This window comes from Oncorhynchus kisutch, linkage group LG18, assembly GCF_002021735.2.
Source record: "Oncorhynchus kisutch isolate 150728-3 linkage group LG18, Okis_V2, whole genome shotgun sequence".
NCBI classification, from domain to species: domain Eukaryota; kingdom Metazoa; phylum Chordata; class Actinopteri; order Salmoniformes; family Salmonidae; genus Oncorhynchus; species Oncorhynchus kisutch.
The window spans coordinates 3,022,827-3,036,186 of NC_034191.2; the positions used below are offsets into that span (position 1 = coordinate 3,022,827).

General features: G+C 43.0%; 1 protein-coding gene across 3 annotated transcripts in view; it reads right to left on the reverse strand.

Moving 5' to 3' along the window:
- The window catches only part of bcl9l (bcl9 like), an 83,319-nt gene extending 71,070 nt beyond the window's left edge, over positions 1 to 12,249 (reverse strand). Inside the window, exon 1 of one of the 3 annotated variants that reach the window (XM_031795371.1) lies at positions 11,883 to 12,249. The gene's annotated coding sequence lies outside the window, so the exon portion shown is untranslated. The remainder of the gene's footprint in view (positions 1 to 11,882) is intronic. The other 2 variants (XM_031795372.1, XM_031795373.1) reach the window with 2 other exon arrangements.
- Positions 12,250 to 13,360: the final 1,111 nt, after the last annotated feature.

Below are 13,360 nucleotides of genomic sequence, written 5' to 3' on the forward strand. Positions count from 1 at the left end.
TTCCCACAAACCTAAAAGCATTGGATTGGTCTTCCCACAAACCTAAAAGCATTGGATTGGTCTTCCCACAAACCTAAAAGCATTGGATTGGTCTTCCCACAAACCTAAAAGTATTGGATTGGTCTTCCCACAAACCTAGAAGCATTGGATTGGTCTTCCCACAAACCTAGAAGCATTGGATTGGTCTTCCCACAAACCTAAAAGCATTGGATTGGTCTTCCCACAAACCTAAAAGCATTGGATTGGTCTTCCCACAAACCTAAAAGCATTGGTTTGGTCTTCCCACAAACTTAAAAGCATTGGATTGGTCTTCCCACAAACCTAGAAGCATTGGCTTGGTCTTCCCACAAACCTAAAAGCATTGGATTGGTCTTCCCACAAACCTAGAAGCATTGGATTGGTCTTCCCACAAACCTAGAAGCATTGGATTGGTCTTCCCACAAACCTAAAAGCATTGGATTGGTCTTCCCACAAACCTAAAAGCATTGGATTGGTCTTCCCACAAACCTAAAAGCATTGGATTGGTCTTCCCACAAACCTAAAAGCATTGGATTGGTCTTCCCACAAACCTAAAAGTATTGGATTGGTCTTCCCACAAACCTAGAAGCATTGGATTGGTCTTCCCACAAACCTAGAAGCATTGGATTAGTCTTTCCACAAACCTAAAAGCATTGGATTGGTCTTCCCACAAACCTAGAAGCATTGGAGTGTTTCCACCTTATTGTTATACCAGTCAGTCAAGAGAAGTGAACAATTAGACACAGAGCAAAAAAATATTATTGGGACACACGACAAATCTGCCCGTGCTTGGAGGGAGGGAGACTGTGTCGGCATGCTACTAGTAGCTACTTCACAGTACAAAACTCCTGTTCAACCGTTTATTCAAATCATCTCATTCTCTGTCGGTTCCTTCTGTCTTCCCTTTACAGTGGACTGGCCACGCCTGGTTTCTCTGTAGGTTCCTTCTGTCTTCCCTTTACAGTGGACTGGCCACGCCTGGTTTCTCTGTCGGTTCCTTCTGTCTTCCCTTTACAGTGGACTGGCCACGCCTGGTTTCTCTGTAGGTTCCTTCTGTCTAACCTAATCCTGTTCCCTTTACAGTGGACTGGCCACGCCTGGTTTCTCTGTAGGTTCCTTCTGTCTAATCCTGTTCCCTTTACAGTGGACTGGCCACGCCTGGTTTCTCTGTAGGTTCCTTCTGTCTAACCTAATCCTGTTCCCTTTACAGTGGACTGGCCACGCCTGGTTTCTCTGTAGGTTCCTTCTGTCTAACCCAATCCTGTTCCCTTTACAGTGGACTGGCCACGCCTGGTTTCTCTGTAGGTTCCTTCTGTCTAACCTAATCCTGTTCCCTTTACAGTGGACTGGCCACGCCTGGTTTCTCTGTAGGTTCCTTCTGTCTAACCTAATCCTGTTCCCTTTACAGTGGACTGGCCACGCCTGGTTTCTCTGTAGGTTCCTTCTGTCTAACCTAATCCTGTTCCCTTTACAGTGAACTGGCCACGCCTGGTTTCTCTGTAGGTTCCTTCTGTCTAATCCTGTTCCCTTTACAGTGAACTGGCCACGCCTGGTTTCTCTGTAGGTTCCTTCTGTCTAATCCTGTTCCCTTTACAGTGGACTGGCCACGCCTGGTTTCTCTGTAGGTTCCTTCTGTCTAACCTAATCCTGTTCCCTTTACAGTGGACTGGCCACGCCTGGTTTCTCTGTAGGTTCCTTCTGTCTAACCTAATCCTGTTCCCTTTACAGTGGACTGGCCACGCCTGGTTTCTCTGTGGGTTCCTTCTGTCTAATCCTGTTCCCTTTACAGTGGACTGGCCACGCCTGGTTTCTCTGTAGGTTCCTTCTGTCTAACCTAATCCTGTTCCCTTTACAGTGGACTGGCCACGCCTGGTTTCTCTGTGGGTTCCTTCTGTCTAATCCTGTTCCCTTTACAGTGGACTGGCCACGCCTAGTTTCTCTGTCGGTTCCATCTAATGGGTTCCACACATCAGTAGGATTGTCAAACGTTTGCTTACCAAGAGTACTTAGCACCTCTAAACAGAGTCTCTCTTTTCTGTTGACGCCGCACAGATTTCGAAGCCGTCGGTGTAGTTAAAAATACCCTGAACTAGAAGGTGGTAGTAGCGTTGCATTCTTAAGACTGGTTTGGCAATGCTAGTCCCTGTGGATTTTGCTCTGTAGGTATCCAATGTTTGCTAACTAGCTAGCTGCACTAATGTTGCTATTGTTGTAGAATGCCCATGTTGCTACATGCCAGATGGTCTGCTAGCAAGAATGTAATTTCTTTTAAATTAAACTTACTATCCATAATCCCATTCTGCCAGTGTCAGCCCTTAGCCAGTTTTGTTTTAGCTAGCTAGTTAACGTTAGCATGTAATTCGATAGCTAGAACAAAATCTTTGTTCCTTTTTGTTGTCACTCCTGTCGGCTCCCCCACGTGGAGGTTCGTGCTCTCCGATTGGCTCTAAGTCAAGTTGTCGGCCACTGAGGAGCAAGTAGAAACCGCAGGCTCGTCGGTACGCAGCAGGTACGTCTTTTGTTCTAGCAAGAGAAGGAACATCCTCCTACTGTGATAAGCATCTATCGGCAGTCAGATTATCTGTGTTTTTTTCTGCCTAATGATTGGTTCCTATCCACTGTGCCTCTGCATTGCTTGCTCTTTATGGTTCAGGCCAGGTATCTGTAAAGCACTTTGTGACAACTAGCACACACACACAAAAGGCTTTATAAAACACAGTAGATTGAATTCTATGGATTAGATAGGGATCCTCAAGAGGACAACTCAGTTCGACACGACGTGGGTTAGCGAGGCTATTTTTAAAATGACAAAAGGTGTGATAGGTCTGCTTTGCCTGCTCTATAGCCCTCAAAGACAATTCAGATCAGGTTACAGGCTACGTCCGGCTAAATATAGGTCTAGGATATCGCACTGCACAGACCGAGTGACGGAAAGACTGCTACAGTACCACAGGCTCACAGTGCAGCCGTCTGCTATCACACCATACTTAACGTCTCCTTTGTTAGGCTTAATATGGACAAAACTGACTGGGTCAGTGTTCACAACAAAGACTGGGGGGGGACAACACACCAATGCACTGGACTATCCACATATGATGTGTCCCAAATCAAACCACATTTACTGTAGTGCTGAGCACTACTTTGTTATTACTACATAGTACCGATGTTACTACGATATTACACCTGTGTTAGCCATGCCAGTCAACACTAGTTAGTAGTTAACATTACACCTGTGTTAGCCATGCCAGTCAACACTAGTTAGTAGTTAACATTACACCTGTGTTAGCCATGCCAGTCAACACTAGTTAGTAGTTAACATTACACCTGTGTTAGCCATGCCAGTCAACACTAGTTAGTAGTTAACATTACACCTGTAGTAGCCATGCCAGTCAACACTAGTTAGTTGATATTTACAGTGCCGGTTTATTCACTGTGTATTCCTTGTGTCACTATTTTTAATCATTATCTTTAAATGTTCATTGTTGGAAAATGACCTGTAATTAAGCATTAGTCTACACCTGTTGTTTACGAAGCATGTGACATAACATTTGTGACTGTTAATCTGGTTGGTAAGACGCATGCATATCACTGAGGCCATAATGAAAGAAAGGAAGTGTGACCATGCTGGTCATCTATGAAAATTTGAACATCTTGGCCATGTTCTGTTATAATCTCCACCCGGCACAGCCAGAAGAGGACTGGCTACCCCTCATAGCCTGGTTCCTCTCTACCCGGCACAGCCAGAAGAGGACTGGCCACCCCTCATAGCCTGGTTCCTCTCTACCCGGCACAGCCAGAAGAGGACTGGCCACCCCTCATAGCCTGGTTCCTCTCTACCCGGCACAGCCAGAAGAGGACTGGCCACCCCTCATAGCCTGGTTCCTCTCTACCCGGCACAGCCAGAAGAGGACTGGCCACCCCTCATAGCCTGGTTCCTCTCTACCCGGCACAGCCAGAAGAGGACTGGCCACTCTAGGTTTCTTCTTAGGTTTTGGCCTTTCTAGGGAGTTTTTTCCTAGCCACTGTGCTTCTACACCTGCCTTGCTTGATGTTTGGGGTTTTAGGTTGGGTTTCTCTACAGCACTTTGAGATATCAGGGCTATATAAATACATTTGGTAGCAAAGTTGGGGAAAACGTTGTGGAGCAGTTTGGTCAATGCATCGTTCACCATCTAGTAGATATATCTTCAAGACCTCAGTCAGTCACTTCTTGCATGAACACACCAAATCATTCGTGAACACTTTTCCCCCCTGGTGAGACTGAAAAGATTTGGCATGGGCCCTCAGATCCTCAATAAGGTTCTACAACGGCACCATCGTGACCGGTTGCATCATCGCCTGGTACGGCAACTGCTCATGGTACATCACTGGGGCCAAGCTTCCTGCCATCCAGGACCTCTATACTAGGCAGTGTCTGAGGAAGGCCCCCCAAAAAATGTCAAAGACCCAAATGATAGACTGTTCTCTCTGCTACCAGCACGGCGCACCAAGTCTAGGACCAAAAGGCTCCTTAAAAACATCTACCCTCAAGCCAGAAGACTGCTGAACAATTAATCAAATGGCCACCTATTTACATTGACCCCCCTTTGTTTTTACACTGCTGCTACTCACTGTTTATCATCTATGTATAGTCACTTCCCCCTTACCTACTGTACAAATTACCTCAACTAACCTGTATATAGCCTCCACATTGACTCTGTACCGGTACCCCCTGTATATAGCCTCCACATTGACTCTGTACCGGTACCCCCTGTATATAGCCTCCACATTGACTCACTGCTGCTACTCACTGTTTATCATCTATGTATAGTCACTTCACCTTGACTAACCTGTACCCTGGACATTGACTCGGTACAGATACCCCCGTATATAGCCTCGTTATTGTTATGTAAATGTACTGTGTTTTTGATTGATTTTATATATTTTTTAAAACTTTTGTTTATTTAGTGAATATTTCATTAACTCCATTTATAGAACTGCATTGTTGGTTAAAGGCTTGTAAGTAAGCATTTCACCGTGAGGTCTACCTACACCTGTTGTATTCAGCATTTCACTGTGAGGTCTACCTACACCTGTTGTATTCAGCATTTCACAGTAAGGTCTACTACACCTGTTGTATTCAGCATTTCACTGTGAGGTCTACTACACCTGTTGTATTCAGCATTTCACTGTGAGGTCTACTACACCTGTTGTATTCAGCATTTCACTGTGAGGTCTACTACACCTGTTGTATTCAGCATTTCACCGTGAGGTCTACTACACCTGTTGTAGTCAGCATTTCACTGTGAGGTCTACTACACCTGTTGTATTCAGCATTTCACCGTGAGGTCTACTACACCTGTTGTATTCAGCATTTCACCGTGAGGTCTACCTACACCTGTTGTATTCAGCATTTCACAGTAAGGTCTACCTACAACTGTTGTATTCAGCATTTCACCGTGAGGTCTACCTACACCTGTTGTATTCAGCATTTCACTGTGAGGTCTACCTACACCTGTTGTATTCAGCATTTCACCGTGAGGTCTACCTACACCTGTTGTATTCAGCATTTCACTGTGAGGTCTACTACACCTGTTGTATTCAGCATTTCACTGTAAGGTCTACCTACACCTGTTGTATTCAGCATTTCACCGTGAGGTCTACCTACACCTGTTGTATTCAGCATTTCACTGTGAGGTCTACCTACACCTGTTGTATTCAGCATTTCACCGTGAGGTCTACCTACACCTGTTGTATTCAGCATTTCACTGTGAGGTCTACTACACCTGTTGTATTCAGCATTTCACCGTGAGGTCTACCTACACCTGTTGTATTCAGCATTTCACCGTGAGGTCTACCTACACCTGTTGTATTCAGCATTTCACCGTGAGGTCTACCTACACCTGTTGTATTCAGCATTTCACTGTAAGGTCTACTACACCTGTTGTATTCAGCATTTCACCGTGAGGTCTACCTACACCTGTTGTATTCAGCATTTCACCGTGAGGTCTACCTACACCTGTTGTATTCAGCATTTCACCGTGAGGTCTACCTACACCTGTTGTATTCAGCATTTCACTGTGAGGTCTACTACACCTGTTGTATTCAGCATTTCACAGTAAGGTCTACCTACACCTGTTGTATTCAGCATTTCACTGTGAGGTCTACTTACACCTGTTGTATTCAGCATTTCACTGTAAGGTCTACTACACCTGTTGTATTCAGCATTTCACTGTGAGGTCTACTACACCTGTTGTATTCAGCATTTCACTGAGGTCTACCTACACCTGTTGTATTCAGCATTTCACCGTGAGGTCTACCTACACCTGTTGTATTCAGCATTTCACTGTGAGGTCTACTACACCTGTTGTATTCAGCATTTCACTGTGAGGTCTACTACACCTGTTGTATTCAGCATTTCACCGTGAGGTCTACTACACCTGTTGTATTCAGCATTTCACTGTAAGGTCTACTACACCTGTTGTATTCAGCATTTCACCGTGAGGTCTACCTACACCTGTTGTATTCAGCATTTCACCGTGAGGTCTACCTACACCTGTTGTATTCAGCATTTCACCGTGAGGTCTACTACACCTGTTGTATTCAGCATTTCACTGTGAGGTCTACTACACCTGTTGTATTCAGCATTTCACTGTAAGGTCTACTACACCTGTTGTATTCAGCATTTCACTGTGAGGTCTACCTACACCTGTTGTATTCAGCATTTCACAGTAAGGTCTACCTACACCTGTTGTATTCAGCATTTCACCGTGAGGTCTACTACACCTGTTGTATTCAGCATTTCACTGTGAGGTCTACTACACCTGTTGTATTCAGCATTTCACTGTAAGGTCTACTACACCTGTTGTATTCAGCATTTCACTGTGAGGTCTACTACACCTGTTGTATTCAGCATTTCACTGTGAGGTCTACCTACACCTGTTGTATTCAGCATTTCACCGTGAGGTCTACTACACCTGTTGTATTCAGCATTTCACCGTGAGGTCTACTACACCTGTTGTATTCAGCATTTCACAGTGAGGTCTACTACACCTGTTGTATTCAGCATTTCACTGTAAGGTCTACTACACCTGTTGTATTCAGCATTTCACTGTGAGGTCTACTACACCTGTTGTATTCAGCATTTCACAGTAAGGTCTACCTACACCTGTTGTATTCAGCATTTCACAGTAAGGTCTACCTACACCTGTTGTATTCAGCATTTCACAGTAAGGTCTACCTACACCTGTTGTATTCAGCATTTCACTGTGAGGTCTACACCTGTTGTATTCAGCATTTCACAGTAAGGTCTACTACACCTGTTGTATTCAGCATTTCACTGTAAGGTCTACTACACCTGTTGTATTCAGCATTTCACAGTAAGGTCTACCTACACCTGTTGTATTCAGCATTTCACAGTAAGGTCTACTACACCTGTTGTATTCAGCATTTCACAGTAAGGTCTACCTACACCTGTTGTATTCAGCATTTCACAGTAAGGTCTACTACACCTGTTGTATTCAGCATTTCACTGTGAGGTCTACTACACCTGTTGTATTCAGCATTTCACAGTAAGGTCTACTACACCTGTTGTATTCAGCATTTCACTGTGAGGTCTACTACACCTGTTGTATTCAGCATTTCACAGTAAGGTCTACCTACACCTGTTGTATTCAGCATTTCACTGTGAGGTCTACTACACCTGTTGTATTCAGCATTTCACAGTAAGGTCTACCTACACCTGTTGTATTCAGCATTTCACCGTGAGGTCTACCTACACCTGTTGTATTCAGCATTTCACAGTGAGGTCTACTACACCTGTTGTATTCAGCATTTCACAGTAAGGTCTACCTACACCTGTTGTATTCAGCATTTCACTGTGAGGTCTACTACACCTGTTGTATTCAGCATTTCACAGTAAGGTCTACCTACACCTGTTGTATTCAGCATTTCACAGTAAGGTCTACTACACCTGTTGTATTCAGCATTTCACTGTGAGGTCTACTACACCTGTTGTATTCAGCATTTCACAGTAAGGTCTACCTACACCTGTTGTATTCAGCATTTCACCGTGAGGTCTACTACACCTGTTGTATTCAGCATTTCACTGTGAGGTCTACTACACCTGTTGTATTCAGCATTTCACTGTGAGGTTTCCTACACCTGTTGTATTCAGCATTTCACAGTAAGGTCTACCTACACCTGTTGTATTCAGCATTTCACAGTAAGGTCTACCTACACCTGTTGTATTCAGCATTTCACAGTAAGGTCTACCTACACCTGTTGTATTCAGCATTTCACAGTAAGGTCTACCTACACCTGTTGTATTCAGCATTTCACCGTGAGGTCTACTACACCTGTTGTATTCAGCATTTCACTGTGAGGTCTACTACACCTGTTGTATTCAGCATTTCACTGTGAGGTTTCCTACACCTGTTGTATTCAGCATTTCACAGTAAGGTCTACCTACACCTGTTGTATTCAGCATTTCACAGTAAGGTCTACCTACACCTGTTGTATTCAGCATTTCACAATAAGGTCTACCTACACCTGTTGTATTCAGCATTTCACAGTAAGGTCTACCTACACCTGTTGTATTCAGCATTTCACTGTGAGGTCTACTACACCTGTTGTATTCAGCATTTCACAGTAAGGTCTACCTACACCTGTTGTATTCAGCATTTCACAGTAAGGTCTACCTACACCTGTTGTATTCAGCATTTCACAGTAAGGTCTACCTACACCTGTTGTATTCAGCATTTCACAGTAAGGTCTACCTACACCTGTTGTATTCAGCATTTCACTGTGAGGTCTACTACACCTGTTGTATTCAGCATTTCACAGTAAGGTCTACCTACACCTGTTGTATTCAGCATTTCACAGTAAGGTCTACCTACACCTGTTGTATTCAGCATTTCACAGTAAGGTCTACCTACACCTGTTGTATTCAGCATTTCACAGTAAGGTCTACCTACACCAGTTGTATTCAGCATTTCACAGTAAGGTCTACCTACACCTGTTGTATTCAGCATTTCACAGTAAGGTCTACCTACACCTGTTGTATTCAGCATTTCACTGTGAGGTCTACTACACCTGTTGTATTCAGCATTTCACAGTAAGGTCTACCTACACCTGTTGTATTCAGCATTTCACAGTAAGGTCTACCTACACCTGTTGTATTCAGCATTTCACAGTAAGGTCTACCTACACCTGTTGTATTCAGCATTTCACAGTAAGGTCTACCTACACCTGTTGTATTCAGCATTTCACAGTAAGGTCTACCTACACCTGTTGTATTCAGCATTTCACAGTAAGGTCTACCTACACCTGTTGTATTCAGCATTTCACAGTAAGGTCTACCTACACCTGTTGTATTCAGCATTTCACTGTGAGGTCTACTACACCTGTTGTATTCAGCATTTCACAGTAAGGTCTACTACACCTGTTGTATTCAGCATTTCACAGTAAGGTCTACCTACACCTGTTGTATTCAGCATTTCACAGTAAGGTCTACCTACACCTGTTGTATTCAGCATTTCACAGTAAGGTCTACCTACACCTGTTGTATTCAGCATTTCACTGTAAGGTCTACCTACACCTGTTGTATTCAGCATTTCACTGTAAGGTCTACTACACCTGTTGTATTCAGCATTTCACTGTGAGGTCTACTACACCTGTTGTATTCAGCATTTCACTGTGAGGTCTACTACACCTGTTGTATTCAGCATTTCACTGTAAGGTCTACTACACCTGTTGTATTCAGCATTTCACTATAAGGTCTACTACACCTGTTGTATTCAGCATTTCACTGTAAGGTCTACAACACCTGTTGTATTCAGCATTTCACTGTGAGGTCTACTACACCTGTTGTATTCAGCATTTCACAGTAAGGTCTACCTACACCTGTTGTATTCAGCATTTCACTGTGAGGTCTACCTACACCTGTTGTATTCAGCATTTCACAGTAAGGTCTACCTACACCTGTTGTATTCAGCATTTCACAGTAAGGTCTACCTACACCTGTTGTATTCAGCATTTCACAGTAAGGTCTACCTACACCTGTTGTATTCAGCATTTCACAGTAAGGTCTACCTACACCTGTTGTATTCAGCATTTCACAGTAAGGTCTACCTACACCTGTTGTATTCAGCATTTCACTGTAAGGTCTACTACACCTGTTGTATTCAGCATTTCACTGTGAGGTCTACTACACCTGTTGTATTCAGCATTTCACTGTGAGGTCTACTACACCTGTTGTATTCAGCATTTCACTGAGGTCTACCTACACCTGTTGTATTCAGCATTTCACCGTGAGGTCTACTACACCTGTTGTATTCAGCATTTCACCGTGAGGTCTACTACACCTGTTGTATTCAGCATTTCACTGTGAGGTCTACTACACCTGTTGTATTCAGCATTTCACTGTGAGGTCTACTACACCTGTTGTATTCAGCATTTCACTGTGAGGTCTACCTACACCTGTTGTATTCAGCATGTCACCGTGAGGTCTACTACACCTGTTGTATTCAGCATTTCACAGTAAGGTCTACTACACCTGTTGTATTCAGCATTTCACTGTAAGGTCTACTACACCTGTTGTATTCAGCATTTCACTGTAAGGTCTACTACACCTGTTGTATTCAGCATTTCACAGTAAGGTCTACCTACACCTGTTGTATTCAGCATTTCACAGTAAGGTCTACCTACACCTGTTGTATTCAGCATTTCACTGTGAGGTCTACTACACCTGTTGTATTCAGCATTTCACTGTAAGGTCTACTACACCTGTTGTATTCAGCATTTCACTGTAAGGTCTACTACACCTGTTGTATTCAGCATTTCACTGTGAAATGGTGTAGGCATGCTATGGACCTGGCCAAACTGCAGTTAGCTAACTACTTTTCACAGCTGATAGTCACGTTAGGGCAAGTTAGCTGTATAAATATATATGCCCCGAAATACATACATTAGTTATGTACCTAACGTTAGGTATTTCATACGTTAAAGTGTACTGCTCGTTTGATAATCACGCAGAGTACTTGTATCAGGCTAAACCAGCTCGCCAAGAAATATTAACGTGTCCACCGACTGCTATTTGACGGTCCTCAGACATTGTAGCTAGCCTAACTGTTAGCTAGCTTTAATAGTTTTCATTCTTGTTAAAAAAGTCGTGCATCTGTCTAGGAATGTAACGTTAGCTAACTAACGTTGTCCGGTTAATGGATCCACAAGCGTACATAAACATGAATCGTTATATAGTTAACTTTGTCTGGCTAGAGTTAATATTAATATATTATTGCTGGGCCTGAGTTCAACCTGAATGTTATTAACACAGTCACTGCGCTGTGCTACAGTTAGCCAGTTAGCATGTAGCAAGCTGTGCTATAGTTAGCATGTAGCAAAATGCACTGTGCTATAGCTAGCCAGTTAGCATGTAGGAAGCTGCGCTGTGGTGTGCTATAGTTAGCCAGTTAGCATGTAGCAAGATGCACTGTGCTATAGTTAGCCAGTTAGCATGTAGCAAGCTGCGTTGTGCTGTGCTATAGTTAGCCAGTTAGCATGTAGCAAGCTGCGTTGTGCTGTGCTATAGTTAGCCAGTTAGCATGTAGCAAGCTGCGTTGTGCTGTGCTATAGTTAGCCAGTTAGCATGTAGCAAGGTAACGTTACCGTGGGTCTCGGTGCGATGGTGACAAAACACACATCCATCTACACGTTAATCCATTTGTTGGAACTGGTTCGTAACTAGCTTGCTAGTTTAATTTGGTTTTGGCGTGTGTTATTGCTTTGGTATATATGATGTCGAGCGTTAACAAAATGTTCCCTATAATGACTGCTAGGTAGTAATGCCATGACATCGTTCAAGAGGAAGATGTCGCTTTTCTTACCCCATTTTCGTTGGTATCTGAGGAGGCCGATGTGGTGTCAGGAGTGACGGCCAAACCGACATTTCCCCACCGAAGAGGCTGCAACCGATTTGCTCCTTCTTTTCTTATTTTTTTAGCACTGCGCACGGTTCCTCCCGGGTTTAAAAAACCCTAGCCGGTTCTGGTGCAATTTCAGGGTGTTTTTTTTTCTCGACAACGGTGATAAAACCATACGAGGTTTTCACGTTTAGACTTTAGGGTTCAAAACGGAGGACGCGTCCTCTCGAACAAACGGCAGATCATGACTCCGGTATCGGCGCTGTGGAAAGGCAGGACGTTGCATTTGTGTCCATAGCATTCACATACACATTACCAGCCACTGACTGACTGATGTGGCCACTCAGCACAGACATCCGTATAAAGCTGATATACCTCAATTAAACTGATCGAGACACTCAAACACACCTTGAAATATATATATATTTTTTGTATTGTTATTGGTATTTCTAATTATTACTAAGTAGGATACTCAGTAATAGGAAACACAGGTAATTTTAGGTTACTCAAAATATTTTTCTTTACAATTGAATGTCATATAGCATAATAGTCTCATAACAGTATAATAATTATATTCATAATCATAATTATATAGTAATAAGATTGTTATAACTACACATTATATTTGCTATTGTTTTGTTGATTATATTGTTGTTGTCATTCCTATTGTTGTACTACTTTTACTGTTTGTGTGTTGATGTTTATGTTGATGCTATCTGGCAAATGTACAGTACCTTACTTTAGATGAGAAATAAGAGTCAGTGACTTGTTGAAGGACATAACAGCATCTTCCCACCTAAATGAATAGTGCCATATTAGTAGTATAATGTGGTGCAACCACAGGAGGTTGGTGGCATCATCATTGGTGGAGGAAGGGCTCGTGAAAAAGCCTGGAGCGGAGTAATGTGGAATGGCATCAAATACCTGGGTTCCATGTGTTTGATGCCATTCCTTAAGCTTCGTTCCGGCCATTATTATGAGTCGTCCTTCCCTCAGCAGCTTCCCGTGGGGGGCAACTGATATACCCTTTGAGTCAGGGTGACCCATAATGGCACAGAGTTAAGTAGTATCTATAACCTCATTTCCCAGGTGAGGACAGAGGACTCCCTCTTGTGGTATACAATACATAATAACCCTAACTCTATAGAATTAGATACCCTTAAAGTTGAATAAATAGGATCAGAACCCATAAAGTTGAATACATAGGATCAGAACCCATAAAGTTGAATACATCGGGTCAGAACCCATAAAGTTGAATACATAGGATCAGAACCCATAAAGTTGAATACATAGGATCAGAACCCTTAAAGTTGAATAAATAGGATCAGAACCCATAAAGTTGAATACATAGGATCAGAACCCTTAAAGTTGAATACATAGGATCAGAACCCATAAAGTTGAATACATAGGATCAGAACCCATAAAGTTGAATACATAGGATC